The 24138-nt window shown below is 45.2% G+C and overlaps 2 non-coding genes across 2 annotated transcripts; one reads left to right on the top strand and one right to left on the bottom strand.

Annotated features, from left to right (window-relative positions):
- Nucleotides 1–930: 930 nt before the first annotated feature.
- Nucleotides 931–1037, bottom strand: LOC115064218. Its single transcript, XR_003844042.1, has one exon. It is a non-coding gene; the product is annotated as a U6 spliceosomal RNA (small nuclear RNA).
- Nucleotides 1038–20597: 19560 nt separating this feature from the next.
- LOC115064142 lies at nucleotides 20598–20726 on the top strand. The gene has a single exon (XR_003843997.1). It is a non-coding gene; the product is annotated as a small nucleolar RNA SNORA17 (small nucleolar RNA).
- Nucleotides 20727–24138: the final 3412 nt, after the last annotated feature.

Raw genomic sequence — 24138 nt, 5'->3', positions numbered from 1 at the left:
TAAATTTCAACAAAATCTTGTTTGCTTTAGTGACTTCACTCACTACCTTAAACAGGCCACGGTGGTGTTTTCTACTAAGAGCACCCCATTAACAACATCAAATAGACGCTGTCATTACTTTCCATTTATGTGATTAAAAGTTTATCATCTCCTACCCTCTTTCCTCCCACTCTCCCCATACTGTCAACTCTATACAGTTAGGGTCCTTGTTTATCTTATTAGCCATCTGTCTTACTTAGAGTTTAACTGCTGTGAAGAGACACCTTGGCCAAAGCAACTTTTGTAAGGGACATCATTTAATAGGGGCTGACTTACAGTTTCAGAGGTTCTGTCCATTATTTTTTAAAATTTTTTATTAGATATTTTCTTTATTTACATTTCAAATGTTATCCTCTTTCATAGTTTCCCCTCCAAAAATCCCCTATACCCTTCCCCCTCCCCCCGATCCCCAACCCACCCATCCCCATTCATGATCCTGGCATTTCCCTATACTGTGGCATAGAGCCTTCACAAGACCAAGGGCCTCTCCTCCCATTGATGACCGACTAGGCCATCCTCTGCTACATATACAGCTAGAGTCACAAGTTCTACCATGTGTTTCTTTGATTGGTGGTATAGTTCCAAGGAGCTCTGGGGTTACTGGTTAGTTCATATTGATGTTCTTCCTATGGGGCTGCAGACCTCTTCAGCTCCTTGGGTACTTTCTCTAGCTCCTTCGCTGGGGACCTTGTGCTCCATCCAATGGATGACTGTGAACATCCAGTTCTGTATTTGCCAGGCACTGGCAGAGCCTCACAGGAGACAGCTATATCAGGCTCCTGTCAGCAGGCTCTTGTTGGCATCTACCTAGTGTCTGGGTTTGGTGGTTGTTTATGGGATGGATCCCCAAGGGGGGCAGTCTCTGGATGGTCCTTCCTTCAGGCTCTGCTCAAAAATATGGAATGCTTCACAAATTTGCGTGTCATCCTAGAGCAGGAGCCATGCTAATCTTCTCTGTATCGGTCCAATTTTAGTATATGTGCTGCCGAAGCAAGCACGGTTCAGTCCATTATTATCATAGCAGGAAGCATGGCAGCATCCAGGCAGATAGGGTTCTCTAGAAGGATCTGGCTGTTCTACATCTTGATCTGAAGGCAGCCAGGAGAAGGGTCTGACCTCTGAAATGGGTGGAGCCTGAGCATAGGACCTCAAAGCCCACCCCTACAGTGACACTTCCTCCAACAAGGCCACAACCTTCATCAAAGCAACACAGCATCATACACTCATGGTTATGGCATAAAGCACTTGTTCTTCATCTCTTCAATGAATGACTGGAATAAGCTTCATCTAACAATGACCTGTGGGTTTCTGAGATGTCTGGTTCTATCTACAAGCATGTGAATAGTAACAATCCAGATGTCACAGTTGCCTATTCTTTGAGCTTTTCATATAGTGGAGCAAAAACACTGTGACCTCCTTGGGATGTTTGTGAATTCTTGGCATCTTAATTTCTCAGAAGTGCTCTGGTTTTAATTTGCCTGCCCTGTAAATTCTTGGTCTCATTCACATCTTGACTCGTGCAGCTGTTCTCGGCTTCCTGCTCCAACATCTGGAGACAAGTCATTCCCTCTTCTGCTGGCATCAGACACAATTGACCAGGCATTTGAGGAGAAAACTGGGTTCTCTTGACGTGTTGGAGCACTGCCAGGGATGGAAAGGAGGCAGCCAGAGGGCAGGGTGTTCACACAACACTAAGAAATCAACAAGTTTTCTCAATATTCAGCAATTCTGTCCTTTCAAGCCCTTCAGCCTTCGCTAGCAGGCTGCCACTGTGATTTCTCATGGGAGAGACTTCCCAGCCCCTCTCCTCGCCATAGCTCTTCCTCTCTTTCCTTTCATGGAACAGATTCCAGTTCTCTTCCTGTCCTTTCAGACCAGAGAAGTGATGGGAGATATAAAGAAACATTTACATCTCAAATAACAGAAAGCGATCCATTCCTAAATATCTCGGAGCCTTAGACACAGAGCTGATTTGATCTGATGAGGTTTTGTTGGTTGGTTTGGTTTTTGCTTGTTTCTCTTTTGTTTTTGTTTTTTTTTTTTTGAGACAAAGTTTCACTTGTATAGTTCTGGCTGTCCCCCAACTCAGAGATCTGCCTGTGTCTGCCTCTGCCTCTCTAGTGCTGAAAATAAAACTGTGCCACCATTGCCCTACTATGTGGTTTTAAAGAACATATCCTCTGTGGACCATTCAAAGGAAGAATATGATTGCTCTTACACCAATGATTTTGGTAGTTTTTCCAAAGAATACTATGGATGGGACAGACTCTGGTGGACCCCACTGTTAGTCTAAGCAAAACCTCTTCTTCCCTGGGTCTGCCAGCTTCATTGACCGCATTCTTTAATCCTAAATGTAGCTTGAGTTGGGCTGACCATGTAAGAACCCTGGTAGAGGCAACTAGCAGAAAACTTTAAACTCAGTTTCACATGTTCCAAGTATGGTGAGAGCAAAGAGGAAGAAGACTTCCATTTGGATGCTAAGTATGTCACACCAGTGGGGATGGCCTGCCTTGATTGGCAAGGATGAGCCTGAGCACATAGAAAGCTTCCTACATCTCAGACACTGTCAAAAAGATAATAACCGAGCTGCACTCCTCCGGTGAGAGAGATTGAAACCATTTCCTCTAGATGGAAGAATGCGGGAAGGTCATGCTTGGATTACCCAGGGAACATGGCAGACGACTCCCCTGAGCTCAGAGAAAAAAAAAAAAAAATGTGTTCCCAGGCTTCAAGATGATCTTTACTCTAAGCTGATCTAAACCATTCAGGCCAGAAAAACAAAACAAAACAAAACAAAACAAAACCATTTGTGTCTAAATACAGAACTGATTCTTTCGAGAGAGAGGTCTGGTCCATTGTCAGCCTGCTCAAATTCAGGAGACGTGGTGGGGCTGTAATCAGGACAGCCTTTGTTAATGTCCCTGTGGGTTACTAAGTAAGCTACAAGCCCAGTCCTGTAGAGGGGTTAGAGGTGGGACTTTGCCACTGTCTGTGGTAGGAGAGACACTAAGAGACTGCAGGGCTTCTGTGGCCTTCCTTCTCTCCACAGCAAAGCTGGCAGATGAGGCCCTGATTCCCAAGTTTCTCTCTCTCTCTCTCTCTCTCTCTCTCTCTCTCTCTCTCTCTCTCTCTCTCTCTCCTGAGAAGTCTCCATTGGAGGGTAATTGTGAAAAATGCAGGAAACAGATGGACTCTTTGTCTTGGACCATTGGGCCTGGCCCAACCCCTCTTGCTGAGAGCTGTGTACTAGCTCTGAGTGGCTTTCCCTCTGGCCCGCAGTCTGTTCTTCTTTCCATCTTGCCTTACAATTTCCTCCCTGGCTGAGGCCTCACTTGGTCAGAGTCCACGACCAGATGGATGATTGGATGATTCTCGCTCCTTCTCGTCTCTGCCTTTGTTTGCAACTTGCTCCAGAGAGAGTCAACGGACATTGTGGGGGCTTCTGCACTGACCTTTGTGCTCAGCGCATGATCGGGCCCTCCAGGGAATCGGGTTACTTTTTTTGTTTTGCTTTGTTTTTCAGAACAGGCATTAGTAAATATTCCTTCTTTTTCTTAACTCCCCACCCAAATCCAATACACAGGCAGGGAATAGGTAGGGTTCTTTGTCAAGCCAGCTTCTTCCCTCTATCTGCTGCCACCAGCTGAGCCCAGTTACTACAAGGCCCAATCCACCTTAATCCTACCATTAGCCCTGTTTTCTTCACTAGCCAGAATGAGCTTCAAGTGCTTGGTAAATTACCCCGTTGTCTGCTTAAGTTTCTCAGGCAGTGGTAGCTCCAATGGGGCTATGTTGGAGGTAGGGGCTGTCTGTGCCAATGCTTAAGACAGAGGAAACAGAGATTACAGCAGGGAGGGGATGGAACTGATAAAGAACAGACAGGACATGGAGACCCCCAAGTCACTTTGAATGGAACCTTTTTTTCGTGTCTTTAAAAGACAACATAGCTCTTTTCTTTTTCTCTGCCTTTGGATAGTCCCACCTGCCCTTCACTGGCTGGGGAACAGCTACAGTAGACCCTTCTAGAAACTGAGCCCCAGGCTTAGACTCCTTCATACTCTCAAACACTATCAGATTTTGAAGATACATAACATTTTTTTGTTGAGAGATCTGCCATATCCAGTGTAGAAAATGTAGTTGCTACTCTGGCTTCTACCCGCCAGATGCCAGCAACACTAAACGTCCACTTGTAAACAATTACATGTTGGCAGTGGAGGATGGCTCAGTGGTTAAGAGTATTGGCTGCTCTTGCTGAGAACCCGAGATTGCTTCTCAGCACCCACATTGGGGCTCACAAACATCCGTAGTTCCAGCTCCAGAGGGTCTGACACTTGCTTCTGACATCTGGAGACCCCCTTCATATATGTGGCAAACACAAATGCACTTGAGCACATACTCACAAAAGTAAATAAACGTTGTAAAAGAAACACCATCAAAACTGTCTCCAGAAATGGCACAAGATGTCCTGGAGGTCAAAGGACGTCTGATAAAGAGCCATCAGTCTAAAGGAATGCTTAGCATCTTCTGGTGGCTTTTGAGGCTCTTAAGAATCACATGTAAAAATGTTATGGTGGTAACAGGGTGCATTTATTTGCTATGAGGAGCAGTGCAAAGTACCTAAAGGCCCAATTGTGTAATCAATCTAACTTTGGCTTCAGAAATAGACAAAAGAGCTACAGGATGAAGCCTGGAGCTCACAGGAGAATGCCCAGAGAAGAACGAGGAAAATTAAATATGACTAGATAAAATAATTCATGCACCGCTGGCAGAATTTAATTATAGTTAACTATAGTCTATGAATGAGAATCAAAAAAGTGCCAAAGGCAGGCCATGCGGTGATGGCTGAAATGATGGCCCCTGTGGACAAGTGGACTGGCTTGTAAACCAGACTTGCTGGGCACGTAGGGCAAGAGCTGCATCTTGCCGTGGTCCTAATCAATAAGCAAGGCTTGGTAAGCCGATGGGAAGCTGCTGCTCACCTGATGGTAACACTGGCCCATGGCACTGGGCACCGGGGCTTTATAAATCATCTTGACATCCATCCAAGCACTAGAAAACCCAAACTGGGGTGTCGGATCTCAGGTCTTGGATGGATGTGACAAGCGCTCAGATAAAGGGAGCAGAGGAAAACAAAAGATACGAATGAGGCAGAAGTGAGATGTTCCCTTCCCATGTGAAGCAAGCAATGAAATTGTACTGCAGGGGTGCAAATTTGGTCACCGGGAAGGCATCAGAACAGTTAAGCAAATCAGCCGAGGCAACTTGGAATGGAGAAATGATTACAGTACGGAGCTCTCCCAAGGAAAACAGGAAACACGCTGCAAAGCACAAAGCCTTTCTCGAGCAGACAATCCCACATGGAAGTGGAAACTTGAAAGGAGATTCAGTGCTACAAACACTCCGTAACCACATAACAGCTGCCTGATGCAGAGCAGGACTCTGAATATGTCTTTGAAATTATCAGCGGCAGCAGCTGAATAGGACCGGCGCTGTGAAGGCTCCTACTCTGTAAAGAGAGAGGCTTTTACAAGAGAGCTGGGAGACCACGGACTTCATGATTTCAGCAGCAGGGGGAAAGGGTTTGAAGCTCTAAACCACAGCTTGAACGTAAGAATCTCTAAGGAAGTTATGTTTAATTACAAAGAAATCACAATTTTTTTTTTCCAGTGCGGGGAAACCATCCCGCAAACCTGCGAGGTTAAACTGCAAAGGAAAATGTTAATGGATGGAGCAGCCGAGCCAACAATTTAAACACCTTTCTGGAAAGCGTTTGACACCATTCTTCATAAAAACCCTTAATTGGCAAAAATATTTTCTGGCATTTACAAGGCAAGCTATTTTAACTACAATGAGAAAACGAATCCCACAAACCAGTTTTGAGATAGGCTATCAAATTACCGTCAATATTCGGGGTGGGACGGGAAGAACACTGAGGCTCACTTGAAATACCTCGCACAGCTCTGATAAAAGACATAAACGCGGAGAGGGCGGGGCCAGGAGCAGTCAAGTGATACAAAGACTGGAGAAGACTTAATTTTACCTTAGCATGTATCTTGCAAAATCAGCAACTGTGCTTCACTTGGTCAGCAAAGAAGGGAGTTTATGAGAGAATATCATCTAGACTTTAAGAAAAATTCTAAGGGGGATTACAGATTATAAGGCAGGAAGGCAGCTTGGCTTTGAATGTAAGATCGAGGCCCACATGTTCTGTACACGACAAACAACAAAGCAGTAAGAAGACTTCCTGTTTGCTGAGGGAGGGTTTGGAGCTCCTGAGGTGGGAAAGGGGGTCTTGAGTAATGCTGGCTGAGAAAGTGGGACGGTGACTAATGGCCAACTCTGTGCAGAGGAGAAGCAGAGATGGTCCATTTCATAGCATCTTGAACATGCATTCAAGAACTGTCACTCCCCAGACTGGCGAGAAAACACCGTGAATGAATAGGAGGCTGCTTTCTTGGCTCCACCTCAGAGGAGAAGTTGTATAACCGTGTTCTAGGATGCAGGACGTGGCTTATTTCACTGATGGAGCATCTGGATCACATAAATTAGGCTTCTTAACACTCTCTTTGTCTTCTATTTCAAATCCTAACCACCCTCTGAGGAGGTTTAATCCAAATTCCATCTCTCTCCTCTGCAAAGTCTTTCCTGGTTCCTCATGTGGGTGAGGCCTTCCAGCACATACTGCCTCTCATTCGTTGGCATTTATTTTTTAACTGTCAAGAAGGGTCTCCATCTAGAGGGTAAGCAATTTCAGGGCAGGGGCAACGTCTTGTATGCTCTCCTTGATTCCTTGCACCGCATATTTTGGTAAGAGACTCAGTATGAGGTGGGTGTTAGTGAGTGAAGTGCATGCAGGCACCTCCTAATGGACCCCATATGTCTCATTTTATTAGGGGTTGACATTCAGAGGAAGTCAGGCAATGGGCTATGTTGTAATGTCATTAGTTATCTTTTATTTTGTGTCTAAAACTAATATAACAAACGTTATACCAAAAGCTAAGAAAATTAAAGAGAGGAGGTGTGAGGCATAGTGTCTTGAGGGGGTGAAACAGAAAAAGATTAAGGCTAAAGAACTAGGGCCTATTCTAACTAAGACTTGAAAATGCTGAACGTTTTCTTTAAAAGACAAAAGATGGTAAAGAGCTAATGTATGGTAATATACATTGCACTCACATTTTTTGTTCATGAGTATGAGTGTTTTGCCTGTGCACTAGTTATAGTCCCAGTGCCTGATGAAGTCAGAAGAGGTCCATAGGATTTCTGGAACTGGAGTTAAGGATAGTTGTGAGCTGCCCTGTGGGGTTCCCAACCCCAGTCCTCTGCAAGAACAGCAAGTGTTCATAACCTCGAGCCATTTCTCCGGCCCCCGGATACACGTTTGTAAACTGTTGTTATTGTTAAGTTTCTGCAGGGGCAGGTACCTGATGATGAGCATGGAGTTTCTGGAGAGCATGAGGGAATTGAGTGACAGGCACAGTAAAGAAAGGGATAATTCTTACAAGCACCATATGACGTGTGAAAAAGAGGAGCTACTACGCATGACTTTCAACTTGCCCCTCCTTCTATTATTATATTTTATAATATTTTTATATTATATAAAAATAGACATTTATGTGTATACCAGCCAAGTTAAAAACAACAAACAAGGGGGCTGATGAGATGGCTCAACGGGTAAGAGCACCCGACTGCTCTTCCGAAGGTCCTGAGTTCAAATCCCAGCAACCACATGGTGGCTCACAACCATCTGTAACGAGATCTGACTCTCTCTTCTGGAGTGTCTGAAGACAGCTACAGTGTACTTACATATAATAAGTAAATAAATCTTTTTTTTTTTTAAAAAAAGGCATGTGTCACCACCACCTGGCTATGATTTAAAAAACAACAACCACAACAAACAACAACAACAACAACAACAACAACAACAGCAGCAGCAGCACACCGATCCAATTATTTCATCCATGGAAATTTAATATAAAGAAACATTAACTAGATAATGAAGATTAAAAAAAAAATAAAGGCAAAAGTGGAATGTAAAAGTCAAGAAGTAATGACTGCAGAACACAGTGACTGCCTCAGGCAAGGGACAAGGATTGGGATGTGTAGACTGCAGTCACTTAGAAGACTGTCCACATAGTTCTTCTGGTGCGTTCTGGTCTCAGGGAAGCCTGTGCTCTGGTGGGAGGGGTTCTGTAAACACTAAAATCTGGAGTAAGCTGCTTGCTGTGCAGGAACAGGAAGCAGTTCATTCTCCCCCACTGCTGTCACCCCCACTGTCTCCCATTGGCACCCCTCAATGGAGACAAATGCCTGTGTTGCCCTCTCAGCCCAGGGATATAAATATGTCGTGCTGGTGAACCATGCAGTTAAGCTGTGCTGTAACTCCCCCAGTATCGGAGAGGACAGAGACAATTCAAGCCGGGTCCAGCAGCGCAAGCCAATAAATAATCTCAGTCACCAGGTAAACTGAGGCAGGAAAATCTCAAGTTTAAGTAAGGCCTGTCTGGACTACACAGTGAGTTTGAAGTTAGCTCGGGAAACTTAGTGAGTCTGTATCTCACAATAAAAACCTAGGCATGTGGAGTTAACTCAGGAAAATGCTCGTCTTGTAAACACCAAGGTCTGAGTTCTTCCCCCAGGATTTTTTTTCCCCCAAAAGCTGGTTGTGGTGGCCTACTTGCATCCCAGCACTGAGGAGGGTCCTGGGGCTTGCTAGCCAGCCAGCCTAGACTACTTCAAGATCGGTGAGAAACCTTGTCTGAAAGAAAGAAAGAAAGAAAGAAAGAGAGAGAGAGAGAGAGAGAGAGAGAAAGGAAGGAAGGAAGGAAGGAAGAAAGGAAGGAAGGAAGGAAGGAAGGAAGGAAGGAAGGAAGGAAGGAAGGAAGGAAAGAAAGAAAGAAAGAGAGAGAGAAAGACAGACAGACAGGTGGTGCCTAAGGACAGACACCCATGTTGCTTCCTAGTCTGCATATGTATGTACATGCACTTGCATGTGTACCTTCCCCACATACAATACAAATTTAAATTTCTTTTTTATTAGATATTTTCTTTATTTATATTTCAAATGTTATCCCATTTCCTAGTTTCCCCTCCGAAAATCCCCTATCCCCTCCCCCCTGCCCCTTCTCCCCAACCCATCCACTCCTGCTTCCTGGCCCTGGAATTCCCCTATACTGGGGCATAGAACCTTCACAGGACCTCTCATGTGAAGAAGGACCTCTCTTCCTACTGATGACAAACTAGGCCATCCTCTGCTACATATGCAGCTAGAGCCACAAGTCCCCCCATGTGTTTTCTTTGATTGGTGGTTTAGTCCCAGGGAGCTCTAGGGGTACTGGTTAGTTCATATTGTTGTTCCTTCTATGGGGCTGCAAACCCCTTCAGCTCCTTGGGTACTTTCTCTAGCTCCTTCATTGAGCAACCTGTGCTCAGTCCAATGGTTGGCCGAGAGCATCCACCTCTGTGTTTGTCGGGCACTGGCAGAGCCTCTCAGGAGACAGCTTTATAAGGCTCCTGTCAGCAAGCTCTTGTTGGCATCCGCAATAGTGTCTGGGTTTGGTGATTGTTTAGGGGATGGACCCCAGGTGGGACAGTCTCTGGATGGCCTTTCCTTCAGTCTCTGCTCTGAACTTTGTAACTCCTTCCATGGGTGTTTTGTTCCCCCTTCTAAGATGGGCTAGAGATGTAGCTTAATGGTAAAGTACTTGTCGAGCTTGCATTGGGCATTGGCGCCAATCTTCATCACCACAGACTTAAGTTAAATAAGCTCTAAAAAATAGAAGAGGAGGGAAAACAGTTTCACAGTCATGGCAGTCAGAAATAGCATCAAAGCAGTTGGACCAAAACCCATCGCTTCTGTGTGTCTAGGTTTGGTAGACTGTTATGATGAAGAAGAGCCAGATGTGTTCTTACAAAGTGGCCACTCACATAAAAATCATAAATAACTATAAATAAGCACTCAGCACATCCCAGGAACCGAAGTCTTTGTGTGTGATTTAACCCTTTCAGAAACCTGTGAGGAACAAACCCACTGAGAAATTCACCAGCGTCACAGAAGAGTCAAGGCAGGCCAGGAGTGAGCCCCACCATCTAATGGCATTACCAAGCCTTGCTGCTCACACACTAGCTTGGGGCTCAAATACCGGGCATCGTTCTACATTCTTAAAACATAGAAGAAAGTAAGGTGAGAACAGTTGTTCCTGTCTCCAGGAAGGAACACACGTGTCCTGGCTCACGCACTAATGATAAGGACTCTCCTATATGGTCATGTGCCCCAACCGCACAAAATTAATAAAAAAACATTATATGATGTTCTGTTAAATGCCAATTCAGTGTAGGCTTTCCGTCTTCGCCTTTATGTTCCTTTTAAACATGAGATAGGCACTGGAGAGAAGGGAGTCAACAGGCCCCTTGTTTCAGATTTTCTCATTTAGAAAAATCTGCTGCTTCTTGTTTGTGGCAGGCAGCTCTCTGGCCATATCCACATTCTATTATAACATAACCCTCTTATAACAGTTGGAAGAAGGTAACTTTTTTTTTTATTCTGCTTTCTTTCATTTTTTTTATTACATTTCTTGTTTGAAATGTTCAGTCTAGAAGAAGCCTTTGAGATGAGCCAATATTGTCATAGTAGAAGCTCAGGTACGTGCCTGAGGCCACCCACCTGGTGAGACTGGAGCAGCCACCTGAGCTGGTATGAGCTTCACCTAAAGTGACAGGATTGGCACTTCTACAGCAACTCTTGTAAAAATCCTTTGGTTTCCGTCCCCCCCCAAATGAAAACCCTGCTGTCAGTTCAAACCAGGTGACTTTTGACAAGCTGGGGATTGGGACATGGATAGGCTTCAAGCCCCTGAGTCATGTGAGCTGACATTATTGAATCCCTGACAGTCACAGGCCAGCTGAACAGCATGCAGACATGGTTTGAAGTTCACTGTAGTGGGCCATCTCTGGAACCCAAATGCCAGGGGGCAGGGCGTGCGGTATGAGAAGGACTGACCTGAGCCACAGGGAATGGAATAATTTTATATAAGGAGAATGGTTCATTTTATTAGAAATGTCCCTATGAATAAAATTATGCACCTGGACAAAGCAGCACTTGCCGCTCCTCCCAAGCAGATAACCGTATCGCCACGGTGTGGAACCACTCTGGCTTATGAAAATGCTCATGATATGATCTGCTGGGAAAGAGGAGGCTTGCTCTGAAGAGGAGGTGTTTGCCTCAGAGGAGGCTCTCCACAGCTCATCTGATCAGCTGCAGAGTCTTGCAACAGCCTGTATAGGAATGACAGAGAGGAGAAGAAGCCAAGGCAATTCCAGGCACTGGGGGTGCAGAGCCCTGTGGCGACCAGGAGCTGGGGAAGCCAGCTCTCCCTTTCAGTCTTCCCTCCATTGGGGAAGCAGAAGAGCCACTGGAAAGTCCTTATTCCCCTTGACAACACAGCTATCATGAAGTCGTAAATCATTTTAACCAGTAGGCACAGTCAACAGAAAACTAGATCGGACAACCAGGGGCAGTGAAAAGAAGGCATTAGGGTTACTAAGACCAGAGTTCAAATGCCAACACTCCCCAGGCTGTGCCAGTTTCTGCAAGTCCTCTGCCTCTCTGCCCAGGTTTCTGCATTTGACAAGTGGGAGCAGTGAGAGCCACCTCACTGGCTTCGTCGTGAAATGAACACTTTGTGTTCGCTCTCCTGTTAGCTTCCCGGGTGTGCTGTAACAAACAACTATAAATTAGTGTCCCAAAACAGCTGGGTTACTTTCCTTCATCTTTCCCGGATCTAGGGTTCCAAAAATCAGCATATGAGCAATCTAGGTTCCCTCTGAGTCTTCCCTTCCCTCTCCCAGCTTCGGATGACCCCAGACCTCCTCAGCTCACAACCGTGATGGCCACTGACTGCCCCCATTTTCATCTTCTCTCAGTGTTCTCTTCTCGTCTCAAAAGGACCAGACAACGGAGTCAGGACTCACCCTAATCCAGAATGTTCTTCTGGATACCTGTGTAAAGCCCTGGAAAAGATCAGAGTCTCAGTTTCCCTCTGGATACAGATTTGGTGAGCACTACCGACACTCAATGGCCGTTTGAAAGGACACACGACAGGGACAGTTAAGATACTCCATGAAGTACTCGCTCCTCATCAGCCTTCGAGGAATAAGAGAGCATCTTCCTGCCTTTGTTACTTTTGCCACTGCAGCTGCTGCTGGTGTCTTTTTAGGGAATACGGGGCATAGTCGTGGTTCAAATGAAAATGTCCTCCGTAAGAATTTCAGGTATCTGAATACTCAGTCCCCGGTTGGTGAAAGCTTTTGGAGAGGTGTGGTCTTGCTTCAGGAAGTATGTCCCTGGGAGGTGGGCTTTGAAAGTAAGAGCCTCCTGCAGTTTCCGGTTTCTCTCCCTTGGTGCTTAGGGCTGCGGTTTGGTCTGCCAACTCTGGCGGTACCTGCTGCTTATTACCATGGCTCTACTTTGCCAACAGGAACCCTTATCTCTCTGGAATTGTGAGCCAAAACAAGTTCTTTCCCTTAAGTTGTCTGGGTTAGGGTACTTTAGCACAGCTAAAGAAAACAGCAGAAGAAAACAGGTTTGCTTAGGGGTGGAAAGCCAAGGCTGGGGAGCAGTGGGGATAGAGGCAGTTGGAAGATCCAGCTGCGTTCAGCAACCAAGAATGAGAAAGTGTTAGGTAACATTCCTCCAGTGGACTTGTTTGGTTCCTGTAGTCTCCATGACAACACTGAGGGATAAAGCATAGGAAAATGGACAAGGTGCCTGGCCCTAGGCTGGGTCTGCCCAATTAGTGTGGTTTTCCTTACTTGGGAAAAAGGAAACAAGAAGATGGGGAGGGGGAGTGTGTTTAAGAACACTTTCCCCCTCCTATTGAACATATTTCAGAATATTTCTTAAGGGGGGAAGAAGAGACTAGATTGGAGAAGTGACGCTTCGAGGGAACGCAGGGCTTCTTGCCGAAAAGGAAGTAATTGTCACCGGGATCCCTGAGTCCTGGCAATAAATCAAGCGGAACAAAAATGTGAAAGCAGCTGGGAGAGCTGGGTGCTTCTTCCTTCCCTAGGCGGGGATGGCAGGCATCCTAGACACTGAAGCTTTTGTTAGTAATGTGATCTGAAGACGACAAAAATCTCACCCTGAGGTTAAAGTGTACTCTGCCAGGCGCCGCGGCAAACAGTTTCATACGGATATGGCACACATCTTTGGAAAAGATGGAAGGATAAGAGTGAAGTTACAACTACTGAGTACAAAAAAGAAAAAAAAATCTTTTGATCTTCTTTTCTCTAGAGACTGTTCTGGTAGCCTTGTCACAGGATGCTCTTGGTACTGGTTTTAAATTATGGTGAAGACTGGTGAAGTCTGTAGATTTCTCCTCATTAAAAAAATGCTTTAAAGTAAATACACTTAAAACAAAATAAAACAGTCTATAACAATTCAAAACAAGCCAGTGATATCAAAAGGTAGGTATTAAAATGTCAAAACAAAACCAACAGATATGTGATATGGTTCTATGTGTACTTCTTTATTAATGTGCTAAATAACAAGAGCTAGCAGCAGGTTCTACAGTTACTGCAATTTTAAAGCAATGAAGAGTGTGAGCAGTGTTTCTAGCTGTCCCGAGCGGGAGCTGCAAATTATCTTTGACTTACGTTCACAATTGAATCAAAACTCTCGATTTAAGCTGGAGGTGGATAAAAACCAACACGGGGTTTGCCCCCATTCCAGTTCTCGGAATTCTATCTGCCGAGATTTGTGTCCCACCCCAGTTTAAAGGCTACACCGTGTAAACTTAATAGGCACCCAGTTTTTTGGTGGGGTTCTGCCAGGCAGAGGAGTATCGACCATTATGTTAGCAAAGGCTGCCGCCTGCTGGCCAAAAGATTCAGACTGTTCACTTAATTGTGTTAGAAAACAATGGGGCAACTATTAATTCACAGACTCGCATCTAGAAACGGAGCAGGAGGCTACTTGTCAACCCAGCCCCATGGCATCCAATCAGTGCAGATTTAAAAGCCCCCTTTGGCTTAGCGGGCAAGTGCTGATGGCTGGTACTGTTGGTCATTAGCAAAGTGGGACAAGACGCCAGCATGGCAGGCTGTTTCTAAGGAGATTGCTCTCCTCAATCCTGATCAGGAACAGTGAAAGTACAGATGGCTTAAAGGTTCGATTTCCCAGTGGGCTTGTCTGGGATCTACTTTCAGTGCTAAGGGCATGGAGAGGAAGGAAAAAGACTTCAGGGCTACCGGTGTGCCCGGAAATCAGCTGAGTACTTTCAGTATGCTGCTGCATTTAATTCCTAAGAAAATCCTGTGTGTTACTGTTACAATGAGGACTGAGAACAGTAACTAAGGCTTAGAAAGGAAAGTCGGCACCATCACTCGGAACGCATGCGCCGGTTGGGAGGTCGCTTGCTTCCCAGTCTCTGCTCTAGTGGGTAGGTGGGCAAAGATTCCCACAGCAGTGCCTACTCCTGTTTGCCCAGTGTTCTGCCCTGGTTCAATTCCTAGATTTTTCCAATGGCACAAACCCAGACAAGTTTGTAAATCACTCCATGCCCCCATTTCCCTGTCTGTAAAATGAAGGTAACGATGACCTCTCTTTAAGGTGGAAGTCTTGTTGGAAATATTGAGTGTGAGTCCCTAGGGCACTGTAGGCGATAGATAAATGACAACTACTATTAGTATAAGACAATTTTGCTTCATAGTGTTGGGAAAAGTGTAATCTCTATGTCACACAAAGGAACACATGAAGAATAATTCAGCAAAGTAGTTTCTTCTTTCTTTCTTTCTTTCTTTCTTTCTTTCTTTCTTTCTTTCTTTCTTTCTTTCTTTCTTTCTTTCTTTCTTTCGTTTTTAAGTGGTGTGCCAGAATTCCAACACAGCTAACCAACACATTCAGCCAGAATGGCTTCTGTCTTTTATATCTGACATAGGTGGTGACTGTGTCTCGTCACATTGGTGGGCCCTGGGCTTCACTGAAGGTACTCTAGCCAACTCTAAAATGTAGGGCATGGCTCTGGCTGGCCTTACCCTTCTCCCCCATTCCTTCTGCCTTGCTATAAATAAATAAATAAATAAATAAATAAATAAATAAATAAATAAATAAATAAATAACGTTCCTAAAGCCACCAAGGTTCATTCTCTTGGCCACTTACTTCTGAGGCTGACTTCCAAGGTCCAGCTCTCAAAGTATTATATAGTTCAGCACTCAGAGCCTTCTTTGGCTCACCTAGTTAACATGCCCAATTAAAATTAACCACATCCCCCCAACTTGAGACTCCCCCTTTACCTTTATAATCTACCATTTTTCTCCTCTTTAGCTAGTGGCAGAATTTTGTTCCCCTTGGACAAATGCCCCTTCCCTCTTGCCCCTTTCCCCCTTCTCCCGTGTTCCTTTCCCCCTCTTCCTCTTTCTCCTGTCTTTGTCCCTTACCCCTGCCCTCTGTCCCTCCTTTGTGCTGAGAACTTGATCTTGATGTTCTGGGCAGATACTTTTCCTTTCACATCACGGTCAGGAACGATTGGTCAGTTGCTGTAAGAAGGGGATGGGGCTGAGGAAATATGGGTTTTTGTTGGGGCCGACAACCTTTGATAAATTGTTTCTCACCTTAACAGTCACAACAGCAGCTAAGTGTTCAGATAAGTACTTAACATTTAGCACTGTCTGGACGTTTTGGTTGTCTCTATAGGGGTATCTAATGGTCAAAGGCTAGAACACTATTAAATATTCTACACTGCACAGGACAGCACTTCCAGAAACCACCAGAAAAGAATTATGTATTGGGGGCTGGAGAGATGGCTCAGAGGTTAATGGCCACTCTTCCAGAGGTCCTGGGTTCAATTCTCAGCAACCACATGGTGGCTCACAGCCATCTGTAATGAAACCTAATGTTCTCTTCTGGCCTGCAGGCATACATGCAGGCAGATGTTTTATGCTAAGGAAATAAATAAATAAATAAATAAATAAATAAATAAATAAATAAATAAGTATTCTCACATGTCAGTAGTCTGACATTTAGCTAACCCTGTCCTGAATGGAGCTCAGCCAAGCGGAACGGATACAGTGGGGTGCTAGAGAAAAACTCTAATGGGTGCAGGGCAGACAAGGATTGAGAGATAACAGGGACTGACAGGTGGATGTTCTTGTCTGTGTTAGGGTCAAGAGAGAGGCTGGGATTGCTTTTTCTTAAGTGTCCAGGAAGGTCTTCTCAGAAGTGGTGGAAGTCACTTCTCAGAAGTGACTGCCCTTGATGGCCTGGAGAAAGGGCACAACGAGGGAGCATAGTTCCGGTCAACAAGCCCAATAGGGACCTAATTATGACAGAGGCCCAGACAGAGGGAGAGATGTCGAAGAGGATTCCAACAAGGCCTTATGGGATGGCCTCCACCAGACAGCGCTTCTGGTTGACATGGTCCCAAAGACAAAAACCTGTCTCCAAGTGCCCACTGAACTAATATATGTAGACTCGACACAATTTTAATTTTTTTTAAACTTTTTTTTTTTATTGTTTTCATTTTGGTTGGTTTGCTTTAAAAGGCAACGATCAAAAATCTCTTCTTTGGCAATGAACTTATTGACAAGGCCAGTTATTGGACTTGATTCCACCTGGTTTGAGATGAAATCACATTGTCTGGGCAGGGGTATCCCAATGTTGTAGGATACGAAGGATGTCAAAAGAGGGGCAGGCACAACAGGGCGGTCTTGCGCTGTGAAAGCTTCCCAGCTCTCACAATCGGGTGCAATACTGCAGTGTATATGGGAGACTCAGCGACGCCAGGACGGGAGCTGGAGTGAAGGACAGGCCAGGTGTGATAGAGACCAACACAGCCGTGACCATGGCTGAGCTGCTCTACAGAGACAGGCCTGCTATGCTGTCACAAATACCTAACATAAAAGGAAAGGAAAACTTTGGTTCATAATTATGGAGGTTTCCGACTTGTCAGCTGCTCATTCCTATTGGCTCTGTGGTAAGACAGGACTCACAAAAAGAAGTGAGAGTCCCAGTTTGCTAAGCAAGTAAATGATACCAGAATGTCCAGTACACCAACGAACGAGGTTACCTTGTCTGAAGACAGAATGAACACCACCCAGGCTTCTCCAGCAGAATATGAGCCCTCAGAGATCCGCCTGTGACACCGAGGACAGTATTTAAACAGTTCTGGAAAGAAGAGGCCCTCTTTGGGCCCTCTACTTTGCTGTACTTTTACAAATGAGTTGGCTGTATTCAGGACTCTTCCCAGTCTCTTGCTGGAAGAAACCAGGGAATCTCTGAGGTGGCTCTTAATGAAGCCAGAGAGGCGAGAGGCAAGCCTACCAGACAGATGTTAGAATCCATCTGCCCAAGTGCTAACTGCCTATGTCAGGTATCCTATCTCTCATTTCTTTTTCCTCATTTCCTTTTGGGTGGTGGTAATGCATTTGGGGTAACCAGATGTACAGAATTAAAAAAAAAAAACAAACCTGCATTTCTCATAACCAACAACAATTGTCTAATGTATGGCTAATCCCTAGTCAGGAAGATTAAGAATGTTTTGGGGGTGGTTTCAAGACAGCATCTAGTGAGTGAAGCATTTTGTACACATGCCCTTTACCCTCTCCTTCCTTGCTCTGTTCTTCCCCCTGACTATGGAGTTCTGTCTGACCCTAAGAAAGGCAGCCATGACTAGAGGGATACAGGGAGCCTGCAGACTCTGTGATTTGATACATCAGACCAATGCGTCTCCACTTTGGACTTACCCTTGTACCAGAGACTGGCATCTGTTACTTAAGCCACCATTTTGTGTGTGTGCCTGTGGTGGTGGTGGTGGTGTTTTGAAATCAGGTTGCTGTATAGTCCTGACTGGCCTGCACTTCCTTGTGTAATTCAGTCTGACCTTGAGGTCATAGCAACCCTCTTGCCTCAGCCTCCCACAGGCTGGGATCCCAGGAAATGAGCTACCTATCCCAGCTGTACTTGCCAGTTTAAAAAACCCCAGTTTCACGCAGTCACAACTAACATCATTTATTTCTACATTCTGCTCATATTGTGAGATTAAGTAACCAATAAATAATTTATAGTCAGATTAACATGATGTAATGTGTTATATGAACACTTTTGGCATCGTATGGCACTCCCTTAGTGTAAAGGTGTTTTACCTGAGCAGATCTCAACAGACAGGACCGGGACTCAAGTTGTCTTTGGCCCTTTCTTCAAAGCTTCAGAGTCCTGTAGTGCCCACAAGTTACCCGCTGGCATTACCTCCCAGATCTGGAAACAGCTCCTTCTGTTCCTGAGCCTCCTGCTACCTCAGGTACAGCAGTAGCTTCCCAGGAATGTGATGAATTGTTCTTCCTTGATCCTCATAGTTGGTGGGGCTGTGCTCCAGGCAGTGAACTTTATCACTGTCCAGGTCAACACCTAAGTGCTCATGTGAGACATTTTGGAGTTGTGTGTTTTGTTTACTGTGGTGCCATGTGCTAACTGTCACTAGCCTGTGTCTGCTACCTACCCCTGTACATGGGTCCAGGGGTGTCTTCCCAAACATACACTCCAGACCCCAAAATAAGCACTCACTTTTGTTTAGCTCCATTGGTTTAGAGTTGTTACTGTTGCATGTGAACTGACACACTTTGGGATACAAAAATAGCCTTCAGGGAGGAGGAGTGATTGGAGAGACAGAATGCTACCTTACAGCCACCTAAGAAATGTGGGGAGAGCCTTGTCTACAAACCTTTTTAGTGAAATGACTTATTTTACATATCTTTGCTACAAAAGTATGTCAGTAAGCAAAGCAAGCCTCCATTCCTCAGTGACTTCAGAGCCTACGAGCTTAGTGTCAAGGCTGACATTTAGATTCCACACACAGCTAGCTCCACCATGTGGTTAGTTGGAATGAATGACATTAGCTGTCACAAAAGCAAGGTCACATATCCAATACTCCTTGAGAAGGGATTGGACTTAATTTTAAAAATAAAAAAAAAATAAATAAAAATAAAAAAAATAAAAGAACAATCCAGTTTGCTAGGACATCAAAGCAAGAGTGAAAGGGAAGTTATTCCCATCGTGTGATCTAGGAAGCTCAAGAGAACTCAACTAATAGCTACTAAGTTCTACCAGGTAGGGCTTGGGGGGCGACAGCTGTTACAAGTTCCTGCCCCAGTTAGATGGACAATGGCATGATAAAACCAGGCTTAGAGGATAGGGAACGATGGGGAAGGGAGGGGTTATTCTAAATAAAGTTAGCAGAAACATCACCAGGCAGCCCACATTTTACTCTCCATGTGAGCATTCTCTTGCGTTCTTGGAAGACTGAAAAGCATCAAGATGTGTACATCTTGGCTTTGAAATTTTATCACACTGAACAGAATCCCGAGCTCCTTAGAGAAGTCACCTATTCCATGTCGGTGAAAGAAGGAAACAAACATCCTGGGATGTGTTTTTATGCCAGAAAACACACGGTACCACTCAAAAAACAATGTTGGGTCATAGCAACCTTTAATGTGTCTACAAACTAGGGCCCAGGGGCTCCCACTTGGAAAGCTGGGGAACATGTAAGCATCATCATGAACAATGACTATAATTGATATCATGCTTTTTTTTTTTTAAGACAAGGTTTCTCTGTATAGCCCTGGCTGTCCTGGAACTCACTCTGTAGACCAGGCTGACCTCGAACTCAGAAATCTGCCTGCCTCTGCCTCCTGAGTGCTGGGATTAAAGGCAAGCACCACCATGCCCGGCTTAATAATATGCTTATTTAAAAGTTTATAATAATTAAGTATCATGAAATAGTCAGGGCTACACAGAGAAACCCTGTCTCGAAAAACAAAGACAAAACAAAACAAACAAACAAACAGAAAGAAATGGGTCCCTACTTTATAAAAAAAAAAGATAGTAGAAAATAGTATAGAATTAATGAATAATTATTTTGCAAATGATAACTGAACTCTGATGTCTGGCTGCTGAGATAAGCTATGCCAGTGTGGTTGTTTATCACTATATAACCCGATCTTTTTACAGTTCTGGAGGCCAGAAGTCCACACCAGGTTAGCACGCTGCCTCCTTCAGGAACCTGCAGGGAATATGCTCTTCTAGCTTTACAATGTTCACATCCCTTGACTCTCAATAACCCATGCCTTTCTAACTTGTGCCTGAGTTATCTGACCTCCTTCCATGCTGACCCTCCCACCTCTTATAAAAATACCACTGATAACCCTGATAGCCACAGACGTGAACCAGGATAACACAGCGCCAGTGACGTCATCACACCCATGAAGTCTCTTTATTTTTTCAACAGGAGGCATCACAGTCAGGAGTACCAGGGGTTGGATACAGACGTCTTGGCCTAGGATGTGGGCATTATACCCCCACCGCAGCTTTGTGAATGGTTGCTTTTGAGTATAGTACCTACAAGATATCAGACTATTATTTACAGACTGATTGCTAGTTGTAAAAGAGAAAATTGGCTTTCATAACTAAGGATTCTCATTATAACTACCCTACGCAATGGAATGATGAGGAATTACGTAGCACTTACCGGGATCTAGTATACGACGCATAAATAACTTATAAGATATTCTTCCTACCCCTAGTGGCATTGCAGGGATGGCTGTGTGTCACATGTGCATCAGTAGGTGGCAGAGAAGAGAGGCTATGTCTATGCTTAGTGTTCTGACCCATGGACATCTGAATGACTAGTATCCTAAGAGTCCCTGAAAAAATTCGAGCCTGAGGCGACCACCAGACCGGTGCCATTGGAGCTTGCCTGAGATGATCGCCGGTCGGGTGCCTTGCAGGCATGGGGGTGGGGTAGACCATGCCTGAGATGACCCTTGCCTGGGGGGCCATAATGCACCAGCAGGGTATAGCACTCCTAAGATGACTCCAGACACTTGGAGACCCCAGGAGTCACAAGAGGAGCAAATAAATGGTGGAGAAATGGAAGAGAAAGAGAAACAGAAAGATGTGGGCACAATGAAGAGAGGCAGAGCTGGACACTCGAGGGTTCACCTGGGAACACAGTGGGGTCCTGGCCTGTGTTGCAACCATATCTGAGGTCACAGCTTTATAGCAGTAGGGGTCTGTTACCACCAAAGGACAGGTGGATGTCCCTTGTCTGGGCTGTTGTCCGGGAACATGTTGATGTCTGAAGGCTGTGCAGAACTGGTCCCACCCACCTGGGCATCATGGGAGAGCTGGACCTGAGGGAATGAGAACAGAACTGAAAGCCAGCTGCAGTACTTGGGAGAGTGCAGTACTTCTTCCCATTATAGAAATTGCAAGTAAGCCAGGCCCAGGATACAAGTGTGGGCTACTTGGTCCTACCACTCATCTCTTGTGAAGTGGCATGGATGAGGGATAGATACCTTCTATCCTCACCCCTCACCACCTGTGGCAGGTGGAAGACATATTTGGGGCCAACATATTAGAGAGAAATCCCTGGGAAGCATAGTAGAGTTGACCCTGCTGTCAGGGGCGAGAGTGAGCAGGTCTCGGGGACACCAGGGTGGGAAAACTGGCCCCACCTGTCTGCCATGTGGCAGTGTGGGTGAGGGAGGGATGCCCTCCCCTCCCCTCACCCTGTGCCACTTACAGCAAGTCATGAGAACAGGAGAGCCAGCCCTGACCCTTACCTGCTGCAGCACTTGGGAGAGCAAGTCCTATAACTCACATGGGTGGCACAGTAGATCTGTCCCTGGATGTGGGGGTTGCAAGTGAGCCAGCCCGCCAATTATCTGCTGGGTGGTGGTATGGCAGGTAGAAAAGCTGGTCCTGGAGCCACGATAGCTAGTGGGTGAACTGTCCCTGTCCCTTACCGGCTGCAATATATGGGAGAGCAGTTCCTGCACTTCTCCTGGGCAGCAGGCTGGAGCTGCCCTGGTTGCTGGAGTTGCTGGTGAGCTGGCCCTGAGGGTGTGAGAGCAGGAGAGCCGAAGAGATGACCACCTCAGATACCAGACCTAGGGCTTCGAATTGGACTACCCCAACATCTACTCCATTGATGAACTGCTGGAGATGCATGAAGGGGCCAGTCCTACAGATCCAAAGCTGCACAACCTCCAGTCCACAGGGCAACAACAGGGTACCTGAGAGGAGGCCCAGTGAGGATCCAGTACTGATGGTGCAGCAGAAGCCAGAGGCCTCGGACCAGACCAGTGACTCATCGCAATGACCATTTGCAAGCAAAGAAGTGTGGACAAAAGGGTGTACTGTGGGACACACTGTGACACACTACAGCTTCCACAACAAGATTTTTTTCTGTTTGTGGGGAGGTTGCAAGGGTGGAGGGTGGTGTGAGAGGAGATGAATGGGATTGGAGTGCATGGTGTGAAATTCAGAACCCCAGAGTCCTCATAATTGTGAAGTCATAGAAAAAAGATGAATATTCTAAATTTGTTAAGAGGACCAGAGGGACATTATAAGTAATTTTAAAGATAGTGCAATTTTAAATGACTTAAATATTAAATATGGGGTTTTTTTTTGTTTTGTTTTGGTTTTTTTTTTTTTTTTTTTTTTTTTTGGTTTTTCGAGACAGGGTTTCTCTATGTAGCCTTGGCTGTCCTGGAACTCACTTTGTAGACCAGACTGGCCTCAGACTCAGAAATCTGCCTGCCTCTGCCTCCCAAGTGCTGGGATTAAAGGCATGCACCACCATGCCCAGCACGATAATATGGGATTATTAATTTTCTTGTGCTATACAGGATAGCATCCTTTCTTGGAAAATACAGGTCCAAGTATTCAGAATTGAGGGCTTTAACAAGATTCTATTGAAGTCAAGCAGTGATCCACTGTGAGAAAACCTACTGTTTTGGGAATTTAATCACAGTCTCCTCTACTTAGCCTAGGTTGCCTTATTTGAACAGCTGGGACATCTAGTAGAGAGCCCATAAATGCTATTTCTTAATGAGACCATCTTAACTACTTTTCTATTTCTGTGATAAAACATGATGATCTAGGCAACTTATAAAAGCATTTAATTTGGGAGTAATGGTTCCAGAGGATTACAGTCTGTGACCATCATGGCAGGGAACATGGCAGCAAGCATGGTGCTGGAACAGTATCCATGTGCTTACATCCAATCCAGAAGCAGGAGGTAGAGAGCTAATAGGGAATGAACTCTCTTATAGCCTGCCCCCAGTGACAGACTTCCCCCAACAAGGACACATCTAATCTTTCCCAAACAATTCTACCAACTGGGACCAAGCATTCAAACACATGAGCCTGGTGGGGGCCATCCTCATCCAAGCCGCCAGAGACCAAATTCCATAGGCTACTCTAGATAGAGCCTATCAAAGCTTAACAAAAACCATAAAAGGATGAAATAGAATCTCGAATGACCCTGGCAATGCAAGGTGAAACAAAGCCAGAAAGTGCTCGTGTGTGTGTGCGCGCGCACGCGCGCACACACACACACACACACACACACACACACACACACACACACACACACACACACANCACACACACACACACACACACACACACACACACACACACACACACACACACACACACACGCTAAGTCATGCAGGCTGATTCCTAACAGCGGAGTAGAATGAATGATTCTGCCTTAAGCTTCTAAGCAGAGGGTCTGTTATGAGTGGTGGTTAGTGTTATCACTTTGATAGGATCTGGAATCACCTTGGAGACAAGCCTCTGAGAGATCATGTTGATAAGTTATTAAGGTGTTACTACCCATCCTAAAAGTGGGCAGAACCACTCCCAGGGTTGGGTCCTGGACTGAATGAAAGGGAGACAGTGAGCTGAACACAGTATTCATTGCTCTTGGCTGGCTTTTTTTTTTTTTTTTTTCTTGTTTTTTTGAGGCAGGGTTTCTCTGTGTAGCCCTGGCTATCCTGGAACTCACTCTGTAGACTCTGTAGTTCTGGCCTTGAACTCAGAAACCCGCCTGCCTTTGCCTCCCAAGTGCTGGGATTAAAGGCGTGTACCACTACTGCCCAGCTTTTTTTTTTTTTTTTTTTTTTTAACTGTTTGTAAAGTGACCAACTGCTTTAAGCTCTCACAATAATACCCATGGCTGTGATAAAATATCTGGGCAAAACCAGCTGAAGGTTTTATTTGGGTTCACAGTTCGGGTTATCTTCATCATGGTGGGCCAATC

Source organism: Mus pahari, chromosome 5 (genome assembly GCF_900095145.1).
Source record: "Mus pahari chromosome 5, PAHARI_EIJ_v1.1, whole genome shotgun sequence".
Classification (NCBI taxonomy): domain Eukaryota; kingdom Metazoa; phylum Chordata; class Mammalia; order Rodentia; family Muridae; genus Mus; species Mus pahari.
The sequence above is the reverse complement of the archived record's forward strand: the minus strand, read 5'-3'. Positions and strand labels throughout refer to the sequence as shown.